At 34.9% G+C, this 16,652-nt stretch overlaps 1 long non-coding RNA gene across 4 annotated transcripts in view; it reads left to right on the top strand.

Annotated features, from left to right (window-relative positions):
* Positions 1 to 16,652, top strand: part of LOC102968184 — an 18,255-nt gene extending 1,603 nt beyond the window's left edge. For 3 of the 4 annotated variants that reach the window (XR_006213055.1, XR_006213054.1, XR_001510546.2), the window contains exons 2-5: positions 7,094 to 7,186; positions 8,068 to 8,209; positions 10,403 to 10,604; positions 14,306 to 14,413. This is a non-coding gene — a long non-coding RNA (uncharacterized LOC102968184). Of the gene's footprint in view, positions 1 to 7,093; positions 7,187 to 8,067; positions 8,210 to 10,402; positions 10,605 to 14,305; positions 14,414 to 14,848 lie in introns of those variants that run through there. The other variant, XR_006213056.1, reaches the window with a different exon arrangement.

Below are 16,652 nucleotides of genomic sequence, written 5' to 3'. Positions count from 1 at the left end.
AGTGTTAGATTAGAAAACCTGCAGATTTGGGTTGTCTGGGGTCAACTTTCTGCTTTACTGTGATAGTGTGGTGCTATAGTTTGTAGTTAATGGAGGTGTTTTATATTTCTTATTGAGTACATAACTATTTGTATCAGTAAACTATGATCTTGCTTCAATTCATTAAATCATAATCTCTCTTTTTCTGGTATGTGTAGTTAAAGGTTGGTAACTACATTTCACATTATTTGATACAGTGGTAATACAGATAAAGTGGATTTTTTTATGGAAATATAGTTGACATACGATATAATATTAGTTTCAGGTGTACGACATAGTGATTGGATATTTACATACACTATGAAATGATCACCCTGGTGAGTCTAGTTACCAACTGTCCCCATATAAAGTTATTACAATATTAGTGACTATATTCCCTATGCTATACTTTACATTCTGTGATTTATTTATTTTATAACTGGAAGCGCATACCTCTTAATCCCCTTAGCCTATTTCAGCCATCCATTCCCCTCTTCCTCCACACCAGCAATTACTGGTGTGTTCTCTCTATTTATGAGTCTGTTTCTGTTTGGTTTTGTCTGTTCATTTGTTTTGTTTTTTAAATTCCACCATAAGTAAAATCGTATGTATTTGTCTTTCTTTGTCTGACTTATTTCACTTAGTATAATACCCTCTAGGTGTATCATGCTGTCGCAAATGGCAAGATTTCATTCTCTTTCATGGCTGTGTAATATTCCATTGTGTATATACCCCACATTTTCTTTATCCATTCATCTGTCAATGGACTCTTAGATTGTTTCCATGTCTTGGCTATTGTAAATAATGCTTCAGTAAACATAGAAGTATATATCTTTTCAAACTAGTGTTTTCTTCTGGTAAATACCTAGGAGTGGAATTGCTGGATCATAAATTTTTGGAGGAAGCTTCATACTGTTTTCCATATTGTCAGCACCTATTCACATTTCCACCAACAGTGCACAAGAGCTCCCTTTCCTCCACATCCTTGCCAACACTTGTTATTTCTTGTCTTTTTGATACTAGCCATTCTGACTGGTGTGAAGCAATAGCTTATTTTTGATTTACATTTCCCTGAGGAGTAGTGATGTTGAGCATCTTTTCATGCATGTGTTGGCCATTTGAACATCTTCGTTGGATAAATATCTACTCAGGTCCAGATAAAATGTTTAATAAAATCTTTATACCAAGCAAGGCCAACAATCCAGGAATTCATCATATTGTTATTGTTTATGTATAGACAGAATTTTAAAAATGGGTTGTCAATCAAATATCATATGACTTCACTCGTATGAGGACTTTAAGACACAGAACAGATGAACGTAAGGGAAGGGAAGCAAAAATAATATAAAAACAGGGAGGGGGACAAAACAGAAGAGACTCATAAATATGGAGAACAAACTGAGGGTTACTGGAGGGGTTGTGGGAGGGGGTATGGGCTAAATGGGTAAGGGGCACTAAGGAATCTACTCCTGAAATCATTGTTGCATTAATGCTAACTAATTAGGATGTAAATTAAAAAATTAAAATAAAAAAAGAAAGAAAAATAAATAAAATTAAGATTTTTAAAAATAAAAAATGGGTTGTCATTAATCAAAAAAAATAAAAGACTCTCCACAATGAATAAATAACAAATTAAAGACTGTACACAATGCCATATAAATTCAAATAAACAGTAGGCAGAATTTGCAAAATGAAGTATTTAATAGTTTAGGTGTCATCGTCTCAAAAAATGATGGTTGGTGTTTTCATTGTATTTTCCTATAAGAAAGTTAATAAAAATTGGAATTTTAAAGCAATTAACATCAAATCATGTCAAAATAATGTATTTTTCAGAAACCACAAACTAATCATTCTCATCTTAAATGATTTGCTCCAGCACGTTTGCCTGTAAATTTCAAAATTCCCTGTCAACAGTGCAAAGAGATCATTTTTTTTTAAATTTCTGTTAATTAAATTTTAAAAAAATTAAAAAATTTCTGTTAAAAAATTTTTTTAAAATTCTGTTAATTAAAAACTTTTTTTAATGTTTATTTTTTGGAGAAAAGAGACAAGCACAAGTGGGGGGAGGGCAGAGAGGGAGGGAGACACAATCCCAAGCAGGCTCCAGGCTCCAAGCTGTCAGCACGGAGCCTGAGGCAGGACACGGGACTGAAGCTCACCAACCGAACTCACCAACCGCAAGATCATGACCTGAGCCGAAGTTGGACACCTAACCAACTGAGCCACCCAGATACCCCAAGTGCAACCATTTTAAATTGTGTCAAAGACTTTGAGATTTCTGGAGATGGCTTTAAAAAGAAAACTGTTAGGAATACACAGAGATAAATAATGCCAGAAAAAGAGCCAGCAATGATTAACTACAAATTCTTTCCTAGCATAGTGACAGCATTTCTCCCAGCATTATTATTGATGTATTGGGCAACTTGTAGGATTCCCCCCCCCCCCCAAAATGTGCTTATACGAAGAAAGGAAGAGCAAGGTCAGAGACAGAAAGTGAAAGAGAAACAGAGTGACAGGCAGATAGACAATAGAGCCGCCAAGAAAGATCATTTGGGTAAACAAAAGTTTTTGGTCGGTGGAGTGTCTGAATTGTGGAAGTTTCAACTAAGCCAAAATTACTAATAAAAATCAAAATTTTAAATTAATGTATTTAATTTTCATATATAACATAACTTTTACCTTCCTCCCTGACAATGTTTTGTTTTTGTTTTTGTTTTGTTTTTTCCCCCAAAAACAGAATTGGAAAACTTGGCTCATCACATTATATAGGACCATGATAGACTTAGTTCCTGAGTTTGTCACCAGTAATAACTCTCTTGGATTGGATCTTAAATTTTGGTTGCTGTTAATGGCAACTTTGTAGGAAGCCTTGTCGCATCTGATGTCCCTTACTAACAATGTATCTATCTGAGATAGTTACTTTATTTGCAAGGGAGGAGCATGAATCCAAAGGTGAGGACCCCCAAAACCTATGTAATGAGGTTTGATCAGGGTTTATAAACTTATTTTCTTTTAAATACAATTTTTTCTTTTAAAATGCAGTAATAGCAGGGCTCCTGGGCGGCTCAGTTGGTTAAGCATCCGACTTTGGCTCAGGTCATGATCTCGCAGCTAGTGAGTTCAAGCCCGGCATGGGGCTATGCTGATAGTTCAGAACCTGGAGCCTGCTTCGGATTCTGTGTGTGTGTGTCTCTCTCTGCCCTGCTCATGTTCTGTCTCTCTGTCTCTCAAAAATAAATAAACAATAAAACAATTTTTTTAAATAAAAAAAAATAATAAAATGCAATAATAGTATCTTAAATAGAAGAAAATTCATTACACTTTATGATATCTTTCTTAGGATCAAGTTTAGATGGTCAAATTTAGTTTTCAATAACTTAATCTAGCATTTGCTTGCAAACTTAAGTGGAATTGTGTTTTGCTTTGCCATTTCATAGCACTTAGGTGGCTGTTTGCCCAAACTTTTTTGGTCTCAGATACTTTATCTGTGAAACAGAGAATAATGCCTGCCTTACAGGAGTCTGATGAGGCTTAAATGAGATAATACAGTAAAGTACTTATTACAGTGTAGGCCAATGTATTTAGGACTCAGAAAAATTAGTACCCTTCTCTGGCCTTGTTCTTTTTATCCAATTTCTCTTTGAGCAGACACCTGCTCTAAATAACCCTTGTTCCCTGTTGGTCATGAACAGTGCTTTCAGTGCATATTGCAGAGCACAGGTGCTAACCCGCAGACATCACTAGGATGAACTGGTGGAAGATAAAGTTGATACCCACAGCATTCACCTTCTCCTTGAAATACTCTGAGCCTCTCAGTCTAATGGCCACCCTTCCCAGGGTGGGAGTCGAAGTAAACCTTTTTAACCACCTGTGACCAATTATTTGCAAAAAGTATTAATCTAGTATAACAAATTTAACTGAAATTCTAAATACTGTAATAAGAACTAAATATAATTCCTACAAGGCTTAACAATTCTCTGGTATACTATTTGATAAACAAGTTTTTAAAAATAAAATTCAAACTCCTTTAAATGATATTCAGGGGACTTCAAAAGTCTACCCTCTCTACTTTTTAGCTCTAGCCTAGCCTTTCCGTCCAAATTCATCCACCCTGCAATTCAAGGCCACGCTGCTGTTAGATTTGTATTGATTTTTTTGGTATTATTTTTATTTATTTTAGGGGGGTGGATTTCGGGGTACTGTTTAATACTGTTTAGTTAGCCACTTCTCTGGCTTTAAAGCATTGCTCCCCTAGGCTGGTCAGATAACTTTTCAAAATAATAACTGCCTTGGACACTTTACTTGGTTATTAGCAACAAACAAAGTAATAGACATACAAGCACTTGAAACTAACATTTTGCATTTATCATTATTCTCACTTTACAAATTTAATGGAATGAATGCTTAAGAGCTGTGGGGTTTTCATGCAGGAAGAAATGCAAAGTATTATTTTAAAAAATGTAAGGCACAAACTTGATAAAACTAAAATCATGGCATCTTAAAGACATTAGAGACTGCTTTTCATGAAATTTCTGAGCAACAGAGCCAAAAAATGTCTGCATCAATTGTTTGAATATTTAATATCATTAAGTATTTATTTTTCCAAAAATAAGCAATCAAGACTAATAGGAATTTTTGCATTAATAGCATATACCACACAGCTATTTTATTATATTTCTTCCAAATAAATAATGAAATTTAAATAACCTACTCTTAAAATATTTTGTGTTGACATAAGTGCACAATTTTCAGTATTTTTCAGCTCTAATTGCTGGATAACTGACAAATAAAATTGTACGCTGTTTAAGGTGTCCATCATAATAACTTGATGTACATATACATTGTGACACAGGATTCCTCCCATCTAGTTGATTAACACATCTATCACCTCACCTATTTATCTTTTGTGTGTGTGAGAGAACATTTAAGTCTACTTTCCTAGCGAATTTCAATTATACAATATAGTTTTATCTCCTGTTGTACCATGTTACACATCAGATCCTCGGACTTTAGTCATCTTACAGCTTAAAGTTTGTATCCTTCTACCGATCTCTCTATATTTCCACTTATTATATATATATATATTTTTTTGTATTTTAAAAGTAAACTTCCTTCTATAGGAAAGGGCTACTTAATATCTTCATTTCCTCCAATGTAGATACTATTGACCCTAGGATGAACTGTTATTTTATGTTCCACTAAGAAAAAAAGTGCTGTCAAGTAACCCATCACACACAGCTTTTCAAAAAGTCCTGTCAATAGTGTTTCAACACACCTCATACCCTAAGACTAAGATGCGATTAATTGTTATCTGTTGTCTAGAAAAAGTTCTTTGGATGCTTCTGATTTTGCCTCTAAATGATAAGGACTATCTTGTCATTGTAAAAGAGATGTAATTTCTGTTTAGATACAGCTTTATAATGTTGTTTTTTACTTTGTTTTACATTCTAATGCATCCCCTTGATTTGTGATGTTTGGGGGGGAAATGATTGTTTACTATGATATAATATTAATGTATTTCATAAATTGCAATCACCTGAAATCCCTGCATATAGTTTGGCCTTTGGTATTTAAATAACTTAAAACTAGTATGAAATTTTGACATAAATTTTCTCAAAACAGAAACATTCTTAGTTAGCTATTATTGCTGTAGAGAAGAACACACCTGTGGAACATAATATGGTCAACCACACACTCCTCAAGGTGATCATAATACATACTCATTTGTGTAAAACAGAAATTAGGAAGGAGGAAATTCCAAATGGAGAGCAAACTGCTGCACTGAGCTATTGTTTTTGCGTGCTCTGGTACATAAGCTATCTACCTTGTTTTAGTAGAGGTATGTTTATGACAAAATCTTTAACATATCCTCTCTGAAATTCTAGCTCAACATCTCACCAAGTGGTCTCTCTGTGACCTTGAAAACCAGAATGCAAGATGAATAGCTAATCATGTGAAATTCTATAAACCAAAAAGTGATGAAAAGGATCCATATAAATATTGATGTCTAAAACAAATGTGGTTTTTTCCATGCTAGAACAAATATTTTTATTTACTCTAGACCAATTCAGTGTGTAACTAGAATTGAACTTCTGGAATTATAGTTTCCTATCAGAATTAGCTGTAGTAAAATGCACTTTTCTTCATGCATCAGAAGAATCATGTGAATTCAAAAGGCTTTAAGGAATGTATATTCTTTATTTACATCGCTAAAATAAACTCTCTTGTAAGATCCAATATATTTTAACCTTGAAACAAAATATTACTAATAGAAACCAGAACTAGTTTTTATAATTTTAATTGTTCACAATATCCTATTGAAAATGGAATATAACTGAATGAAAAGTACTTGTATGTCATGTAAAAATGAATTGCAATGTATAGAAGAGCCAAAGCTGCTTTCTCAGGACAATGAAGGCTTTTCATGTCTCACTCTTTAGAAAAGAGAAGCTAATTATTGCTGGTTAATATTTATGAATGCCAACAACATGGAAAAATTGGAACATATATCCACACTTAGGGCCAAGAAAGTTTCAATCGAGTCTTGATACATAAGTGCAGACAAAAACCAGTGGGAAAACAATGGGTTGGTTGGGGAATAACATGACCGGGGACCAGGAGTGTCCTGCTCCTGCTTGGAGAAGATCTATCTTGCCACCTCTGCAGTTAATCCCTCATTAAACTCCGATGTTCTACTGACATTAACTCTTAGGACAGTTTATCCCTCTGTACCATCAGAGCTTGAATCCTCAAGGGTGGCCATTCTGACCAGATTTTTGGTTTTCAGTTTCACAGTTAGTAATCACTTATTATTGACCATAAAGACATTCTTCTTTTCAGAAAATACCAAGGAAGGGGTAGAGAAGACACATAATTCACGCCGAGAAAGCTCCATTCAAATGAGATGGATGAACCTCGCTGTCCCTCTTGGACAGAAGCACACATATGAATACCTTGCTCACAGCCAGATTGATGCACATGGCTCTTCCAAAACAAACAGAACTAGATTCTTTGTTTGGCAACCATTGTATTCAGACTCACAATTACTTTTCTAAGGTATTCTTTTTTCACACAGGGATCAGAACTGAGCCTGAGAGGAACAGCTGGTCAGATTTTTTCATCTTTGGCCTAAGTCACAAACTTCCCACATTGATATTTGATTGAGAGGGTGAGTAATGGGCATTGTTGCCTGGGGCTCGGTACTCAGATTGCAACCAGCAGCACTGCCTAGTCGGGGACAGGATGATGAGAGAAACACATGGCAGCTTAGCATGTCTGATATTGTACAAACTCTCCCCTTGCCATAATTAAAAAATGGCATGAGCTCCAAAGTGAACTTAAAAAAAAACAGAGTTCGTCAATTCTGATTCAGGAACAACAATTTCTTCACACTTTCACATTGTTGAACTGTTGTGTTACTAAAATCTACGCTGATTTTGTTAAGGTACATTATTTAGTGAAATAAAAAAGGATCTCTCTTTGGTAGTGGTAACCTAGAAAGAGTTGTTCATTATTACTTGTCCTGTAAAGAATTTTATTATTCTTTTAACAAGGATAGAGTAATAAGAATTGCATAAATATAAATATGGAAGTGCGTGGAAAATATAAATTATAATAATATATTTCACAAATTTAATATCCTTGATTTGAACATATATCTTTAATTTAGGCTTTACTACACATGTAGATAAATGACATGCCACAAATCTTGGCATGAATCCTATCTCTCAGAAATGGTTTCTATGCCAACCACCAGACAGAAACTTCTGAAGTCACTACATTCCACTCCATAATTTTAAGTCATTACATCGCATAAGTGTATTTATTTTGTTCAGTGACTGGTCCAACACTGTTCTTTAGCCTATGACATCGGTGACTAATCATAGTAACTACTACTTCTGAAGTTCTTATTAGTATATTTGACCTACCAAATCAAATAAATTCCAAATGGAATAATATTTATCAAAATCCAATAGGTTTTTAAATATATCTAAAGAATGCGTTCAACACAGATCTTTAATGCTTTCTACATGTCATGCTCTGCTCTAGGCACTGGAGATATACTAAGGATGAAGAGAGAGAGACTGACTGCTCCCACTGAGTGGGTGGTACTGATGAAAAGCAAGTAGACAATAACCATGTGGCTTATCAGGAATGATCCACTGGAGAGACTGGAAAAGAGGCATCTTCTGTAGGTGTGATAATTGTAGAAGAGTTTCCTGAGGAGGGGAAATAAAAGAACTAAAGCATGGAAAGCCATTGGAAGAATTCAAGAAAAAGCACTTCAAGGGGAGGAAACTGCAAGAACCCTGTAGCTGGAGGGTAGTAACCTGAGGAGAGGGTGTTGCAAAGTGGAGTGAGAAAGGATGGTACAGGCCAGGTCACGTAGGTCACAGTGAAGAGTAGATCTTTGACGTCGGTGCAATGGCAAGTTATTGGAGAGTGTCATGCTGATGAGGGATATGACCTGATTTGCCTTTGCAGATCACTGACCATGATGTGAAGTAGAGCTGGAGGTGGTAAGCAAGGAGAAATATAAATTTGCATTATTATGATTCTAGTAAAACATTTTCTTCATGAGATGAATCTACAAATCTCAGATGGAGTTCATAATACCATTAGTGAAATTTGCATGGCTGCACATGAGAAAGAAACAGGAAACAAAACTCAATTCTGCATTTCAACATGATCACCATTAAACTAAGACAATGAAAATGCAGGAAAGCAACTATTTTCCTCCATGCTCGGGAATAAGGAGTGGTTATCAGAGATTTGGGTTACCTAGTAGGTCATTGGTATTGACTACTGTCCCAACCTCCCGTGACCTCCATTTTATGACTTCTCTTAAAACAATATCTGAAATGTGAGTCGCCCAGAGGAGCCTGAGAGAGGGAGCTATAAACTTCTCCAGGCTCCTCCCAACTAGAGGAAGACCAGGAGCCAGCATACCTGTAGCAAGAGGCAGTCTCTGTAGTTAAGCCAGAGCAAGTTTTTGTTTGTTCACTCATGTGCTTTTATTTATGTATTTGGTACATTGGTTGTAAAATAGAATTAGACCACAAAGCGTTGAAATTAACAATTGGAACTAGACTTCCAGAGACCTGGGTGCCGCCTCCAGCTCTGCCACATACTTGGAGCCCAGTGCATGGGCTCCCTCGTTAGAACTAGAAGAATGGAAATGTGTTTGTCTTATAGATTCATTAAGGTTACACATGCAGAGTACTTACGAATACTACCTGGTATTAATAAGCATTCACTAACTAGCTTAAAAAACATAGAAATGTAAAATAGATAAAACTTTTGTCCTGAGTGAATTAGTTCCCAATTAAATGAAACTTCATGAAGGCAGAAACCAGGACTGTTTTACATATATATTGGGCTTATAAGCATAGGCCCAATACCTAGAAGGGAGAGAGGAAAGAGAGAGAGGGAATTTCTAACTAATAGGAAGTGAATTGTTTGAAGGAGAATTTCTTTCACTCCCATTAGGCAAAAGAAATTGTTTATAGTCAAAAGTATCTGATAAAAGACTGAAACGTGTTAAAGATTTCTTGAGATTATACAGAACTAGAAATGGAAATCTAAAACTCTGTGTGTGTGTGTGTGTGTGTGTGTGTGTGTGTGTGTGATGCACTGAAGATATTGCATTTATGTATAGAGTGCATTCTAGGGTTTGATTTCAATTTCCAAAATATGCCTCTAGATTACTCACTTGTCTCGATTTCCACTGCTATCATCCCAGTCTAAGCCCTAGACATCTCTCATCTGAACTATTGCTCTCTCCTGTGTGTGCCCAGAATATGTGCTCGCTTCAGCAGCACATGTACAGTGTGTACCCAGAATATACTAACCTCCTTCTAGCCGCAGAGGCTTTCAGCTTCTGTCTTCTAACTAAAGTGCTCTTCCCTCAGGCTCTTTCCCATCATTCAGGCTTCAGCTGAAAAGTCACCTGTTCAGAGTGACCTTTCTTGGCCACCCCATCTAAGTAGATTCTTAATTTTTATGAGAGTACCAGGTGTATATTATTTCTTCTACTTATCAAAACCTATAGTAATTTCATTTATCTGTTTCCTAAAGTGAATGATGAATGAATGAATTTATTTCTGATTTAACCGTACCTCAGTTATCTGAACTAGACAATAATTTGTTGAAGCCAAACACTGTTGACCTTTCTCTCTTTCAAAGACGTAAACTTTGTAATGGTACCTACAAGTTGAAGTTAAGCACACGTTTTTCCAAACAACATGTTAGAAAGCATCTTTTAGTCACTGTTTCACTATTTATAGGAAATTAAAATCACCATGCAAGTTGCAGGAAAGTCACCTGCCTAACACAAGAGTAAATACGGTAATTTCCATCCCTTACTCCTTCCATTCTTTCATAGGCATCTGCCAGCATGGCATGCATATTGAAATCCCAATTCAGGAATGAAAATCTGAAACCAAGCTATCTGCTTTTGTGTACTCTGGCACTGCATCATTTAAAATAATCCAAGAATGAAAATATGAGCTAAGCTGTTTGCTTTTTTAAACATTGAGCGTGTCAATCCTGAAATTCCACTGGACAAGCATTTACTCTCCACAAAGGTAAGAGTTCCTGTTGACCTTGAATTATTCAGATGTCTAACAATACAGTACCCTCCAATATGTGTTCATTCTGAACAAATAGAATTTGGACCAAATTATCTCACGATCACAATCAATTATAGCTCACTAAATAACATAGAGATTAAATGTTTTTAGGAGAGCATTTAAGATGTGAGGCTCTGAAATCATTGCACCCTGAGTTTGAATGCAAGCTCTGGCACTTACAAGGCGTTTATCCTTGGGAAAGTTACTCTGCCTGTCTAAGGCCCCAGTTTCCTTGGTGATAAAATGGGGATAATAAAATATCTCATTAAGATCTTCTTAGGGCTAAATATAATAGTGCATATAGAATATTTACTATAGTAGCTTTCTTAATACATATTAGGTGATGTAATAATAATAATAATTATTATTATTATTAATTATTATTATTATTAATTATTATTATTATTATTACTGGCTTTTTTAGTTCAAATGGATCTTACAGGTTCTTGAGTCCAAACTTCAGTGAAGTTCCAAGAATCTCCAATTTATGAGTGGTCATCCAGACTCTTCTTGAATGAATGTAGATTATTCTATGTTCCTCAATTTCAATTGTTTGCAAATAATTTATGCAATTTTATTGTCTCATTTGGTCCTAGTTCTGTCTGTTGGAGTAAACAGAATTAGATTTAACCATCAGCCCTAAGATATACCTTCAAATCTTTGAAAATAGCTATTTCACTTTTCTTCTCTCACCTCCACTGCACTGTCCAAGTCTTCATGTTAAGCTGAACATCTCCAGTTCTTCACGTGACACAGTTTCACTCTCCTCTGAACACAACCCACTTTGTCAATACTCTTCTTAATAATAGCTGGAAAAAATGTTGAGTATATTTGTCAGAATATGTCTGGCAAGAGCAATGACCAGAAGTACAATTGTATTCCTTTTCCTGGACACTACATTTCTTTTAATGCAGGATAAGAATGCCTTAGCTTTTTTGGCTCACACCTTTGGATCATATTGAGCTTGCTCTCAATTAAATATCCAAGTCTTTTTCATGTGAATTTCTGTTAAGCCAGTTCTCCCTGCATCCCGTATTAATATCAGCCTGTAGTTCCAGTCTGATGAAATCTTTTTGAATCCCAATTCTTTCTTTGAGCATATCAACTATCACTTCCAGCTTTGTGTCAACAGCAAATGTGGTCAGCTTGCCTTTTGTATCTTCATTTATGTTGTTGATAAGGCTATCAAATAGAATTTTGCCATGGAAAGAACCCTTTGACCACTCTGGGGGTATTATCCCAGGTTGAAATCAGCCCATGAATTAATATTGTTTGCATACAGTTACCCAACCCTTTGTGACTCTCCCTAATTACAGGGTTAACTATTCTTACCTATAAGCATGCTGTTGTTAGTAGTGTGATGTCATGGAGCACTATAACTCAGTTCAAATCCTTGCTTTGTTACTTACTATCTGTGTGATGTTGGGCCAGTTATTTAACCCCTCTGAGCTTCCTTTTCCTAATTTACAAAATAGTTTTTAATTAATAGGCTAGTTCATGATGAATTGTGTCATATTGATCAATGGGTCTCAAAAAGCCAACATACTTCAGGCACATGGAAATTGCAGCATAAAATGAATTACTGAATAAACAAAAGAGCAATGATTAAGTCAAATTACTTATTTAAATCAAGATGCGTTGTCTATGTCTATGTTATTTCTCCGATCTTTTTGTGTAGTCCACTTATGAAAAGTTGATAATAAGATATGTAAAGTATTATGTATTTATAAATGATCCATTGCTAACTCCTAAGATCACTATAGTCTTTATTTTTATTGAGATATGATTTACATATTATAAAATTAACTCTTTTATAGTGTGCAATCTAATGGCTTTTAGCATATTTACAGAATTGTGTAAACCCCAGAATCTAATTTCAGAACATTTTTTAAATTATTTTTTAACGTTTATTTATTTTTGAGACAGAGAGAAACAGAGCATGAACAGGGGAGGGGCAGAGAGAGAGGGAGACACAGAATCCGAAATGGGCTCCAGGTTTTGAGCTGTCAGCACAGAGCCCGACACGGGGCTCGAACTCACAGACCGTGAGATCATGACCTGAGCCGAAGTCGGCCGCTTAACCGACTGTGCCACCCAGGCGCCCCTAATTTCAGAACATTTTAATCACCCAGATAAAAAATTCTGTACCCACTAACAGTCCCTCCCCATTTCCTCTTCAACCTTCAACCCTAGACAACCATTAATCTATTTTCTATTTCTACAGATTTGCCTATAATGCGCACTTTGTATAAATAGATTCACTTAATAATTTGCTTTCTATGAATATATTTTTTTACTTAGCATAATCTTTTCAATGCTTATCCAGGTTGTAGCATGTATCATTACTTCATTTGTTTTTACTGCCAAATAATATTATATAGATGTACCATACATTATCCATTCATCAGTTGACAGACATTTGAGTTGTTTCCACTTTGGGGCTACTATAAATAATGCTGCTATGAGCATTTGCATACAAGTTTTTGTATGGACATATGTTTTTATTTCTCTTGGATGTACACATATATGAGTGGAATTGATCGATCACAGGGTTACTCTGTTTAATCTTTTGAGGAGTTGTTTTCAAAGGCAGTTGTACCATTTTTCATTCTCACCAGCATGGAAGAAGGCTCCAGTTTCTCCGCATTTTAGCCAATACTTGTTATTTTTCAACTTTTTGATTATAGCCACTTATTATTATAGTGTGATGGTGTGTAGTAGTATCTCATTGTGGTTTTGATTTGTATTTCCATAATGACTATTGCTGTTGAGCATCTGTTAATGTGCTTATTTGACCATTTGTATACCATCTTTGAAGAATGACTATTCAAAGTATTTGCCCATTTTTCAATTGCAATATTTACGTTTTTATTGTTGAGTTGCAAGAGGTCTTTTATATTCTGGATGCTAGTTCTTTATCACATGTATGATTTGCAAATATTTTCTCCCATTCTATGGATTGCCTTTTAACTTTTATGATAGATTTTTGAAGCACAAAAATGTTTACACCTGATGAATTTCTATTTATTTATTTCCTTATGTTGTTCTTGTGCTTTTGGTGTGTCATATGTAAGAAACCATTGCCTAACCCAAGGTTACAAAGGCTTATGTCTATATTTTCTCCTAAGAGTTTTATATTTTGCCCTTAAATTTAGATCTTTTATCCATTTGGAGTTAATTTTTGTGTATTGTGTGAGGTAGGGGTCCAACTTTTTTCTTTCGCCCATGGATAGCTAATGGTACCAGCACCATTTGTTAAAAAGGCTATTCTTTCTGCATTGAATATTCTTGGAAAATTGTTGAAAATCAGTTGATTATAGGGGGGTTAAACGTCGGACTCTTGATTTCAACTCAGGTCATGATCTCTCAGTTGTTAAGTTCAAGCCCTGCATCAGGTTCTGCGCTTACTGTGCGGAGCCTGCTTGGGATTATGTCTCTCTCCTTCTCTCTCTGTTCCTCCCCTGCTTGTGCCCTTTTTCTCTTTCTCAAAATAAATAAATGAACTTAAAAAAAATAAAATCAATGGACTATAAATGTGAAATTTATTCCTGCACTTTCAATTCTCTTCTAGTGCCCTACTATACTGTTTTGAATATTATAGCTTTGTAGTAAGTTTTGAAATTGGTAAGATGAGTCCATCTTTGTTCTTTTTTAAGGTTGTTTAGGCTATCTGGGTCTCTTCCATTTTTCCCTGAATTCTTGGATCAGCTTGTCCATTTCTGGAAGGAAAGAAAGAAAGAAAGAAAGAAAGAAAGCAAGCAGAGAGAAAGAAAGAAAGAAAAGAAAGAAAGAAAGAAAGAAAGAAAGAAAGAAAGAAAGAAAGAAAAAGAAAAGAAAGCTGGAACTGCATTGACTATGTAGTTTTGCCCCAAATTTGGGGAATGTTGCCATGTTAACAATATCAAGTCTTTCAGTCCTTGAACATAGGATGCCTTTCCATTTATTAAGTCTTTAATTTATTTCAATGACATTTTGTAGTTATCAGAGTACAAATCTTGAACTCTTTTTGTTTATTTGTAACAATTTTATTCTTTTTGATGCTATCCTAAATGGAACTTTTAAAAATTTTATTTCAGATTGTTTATTGCTAGTATATAGAAATATAACTATTTCCATAATTGCATAATTGTATTGTATGCTGAAACCTTGTTGAACTTGTTTATTAGCTCTAATAATTTTTTTCTTTCATATTTTCCTAGGATTTTCCATATGTAAGATCATGTCTTCTACAAATACAGATAGTTTTACTTCTTCTTTCCAATTTGGATACCCTTTATTTCCCTTTCTTACTTAATTATGATGGCTAAATCTCTAGTACAATGTTGAATTGCATGTTGAATGCTGAAATGGTAAGAGAGACATACTTACTCTGTTCCTGATTTGGGGGGGAAGTTTTCAGTTTTTACCATTAAGGATAATGTTACCTGTGGGTTTTTGTAGATGTCCTCTATCAAGTTGGGAAAATTTCTTTCTATTTCTTATTTGTTGAATGTTATTTTAGTATAAGAGGGTGTTGGATTTTGACAAATGCTTTTCTTTGTCTACTATGATCATGCATTTTTTGTCCTTTATTCTATTAATATGGTGTATTATGTTGATTTATTTTTATTTGTTGAAGGAAACTTCCACCTAGGAAAATTCTACTTATGAAATACAATCCTTTTTTAAAAAAATATAGTTGGATTCATTTTGCTAGTAACTTAGTGAACCAATGCTTTCCAAGTGGCCAAAAGATGATATTATAATATCATGCATGGGTAAACAATCTATTCAAAGTACAAGATAGGCCATGAATTTTAATGTAACAGAATGTGAAAACCTTATTAATATGGCTTAAGATTCTACACCAAAGCTAATCTTTAAGAATTTGTTGAGTTTTAGGGTAATATAAAAAACTCATAACTATATGAAAAGGCTGTTATAATGTAGTCAATTCTACTTTAATGCATGTTTTGAAAATCTAAATTTGTTCCAACTGGAACCATTAGATGAATGCAGAAAACTGCACCCAAATGAATGGAGCTGTGTAGGAATATATAAAATGCATCCAAGCACACATGGTAAGTATATTGGCCTACCACATCCTCCCATCCACATCTGGTGTTATAAGCTTCCTTTTGATTTCAAATGATTCTTCTGTCACCACTACCCCAAAACTCTCCAGCTCTGAGCCTTCTGATGGACTTATGGCTCCTGCCTTAAACTCTCTCTAATATTCCCATTTCCTCTCAGCTTGTTTTGTATTTTTTCTTTCTTGTCTCTTATTCTTTTGTTTTCTTCCTCTGGCACATGTATGGTAGTGGGTGTAGAGCCAAAGCAGGCAAGCCTAGTGGGAATGTAAGCACCCACTCCTACATGCAAACCTCAGGTATTTTTCAAGGTAAATTACCATGTGTACCATAGTATTTATTCATTCCTTAATCGTTTAACATGTGTAAAGCTGTGATACCAATTTTATTAGATTATTGTCTGTGTTTTAAATTACATTCCTACCTGTTTTTATGTGTCACTGAGAAGTTTATGAGTGTTGTATCTCAACTCTATTTCCCTGTCAGCCTTGTGGGGTTTTTTATTGAGGTAAAGTTCACTTAACATAAAATTTAACATTGTAACCATTTTAAAGTGTACAATCTAGTGGCTTTTGGTACACTGACAACATGTGAAACAATCGCTATTTAATTCCAGAACATTCTCATCATCCCAAAAAGAAACCTCATACCTATTTAGAAGTCACTTCCTGTCCCCACTCCCTACCAACACTGGTTATCACTAATCTGTTTTCTCTGGATTTGCTTATTCTGAACACTTCATATAAATGGAATTGTACAATTCTACAATTGTATGTGGGCTTTTGTGTCCAACTTCTTTCACTTAGCATGATGTTTTCAGGTTCACTCATGTTGTAGTATATGTCAGTACCCCATTCCTTTCTATAACAGAATATTTCATTGTATGAATATATGACATTTTGTTTAGTCATTAGTGTCCATAAATTGGTGGACA

The sequence above is a fragment of the Panthera tigris genome, chromosome F2 (assembly GCF_018350195.1).
Source record: "Panthera tigris isolate Pti1 chromosome F2, P.tigris_Pti1_mat1.1, whole genome shotgun sequence".
NCBI lineage: Eukaryota > Metazoa > Chordata > Mammalia > Carnivora > Felidae > Panthera > Panthera tigris.
This window is presented reverse-complemented; position numbering and strand designations above follow the sequence as displayed.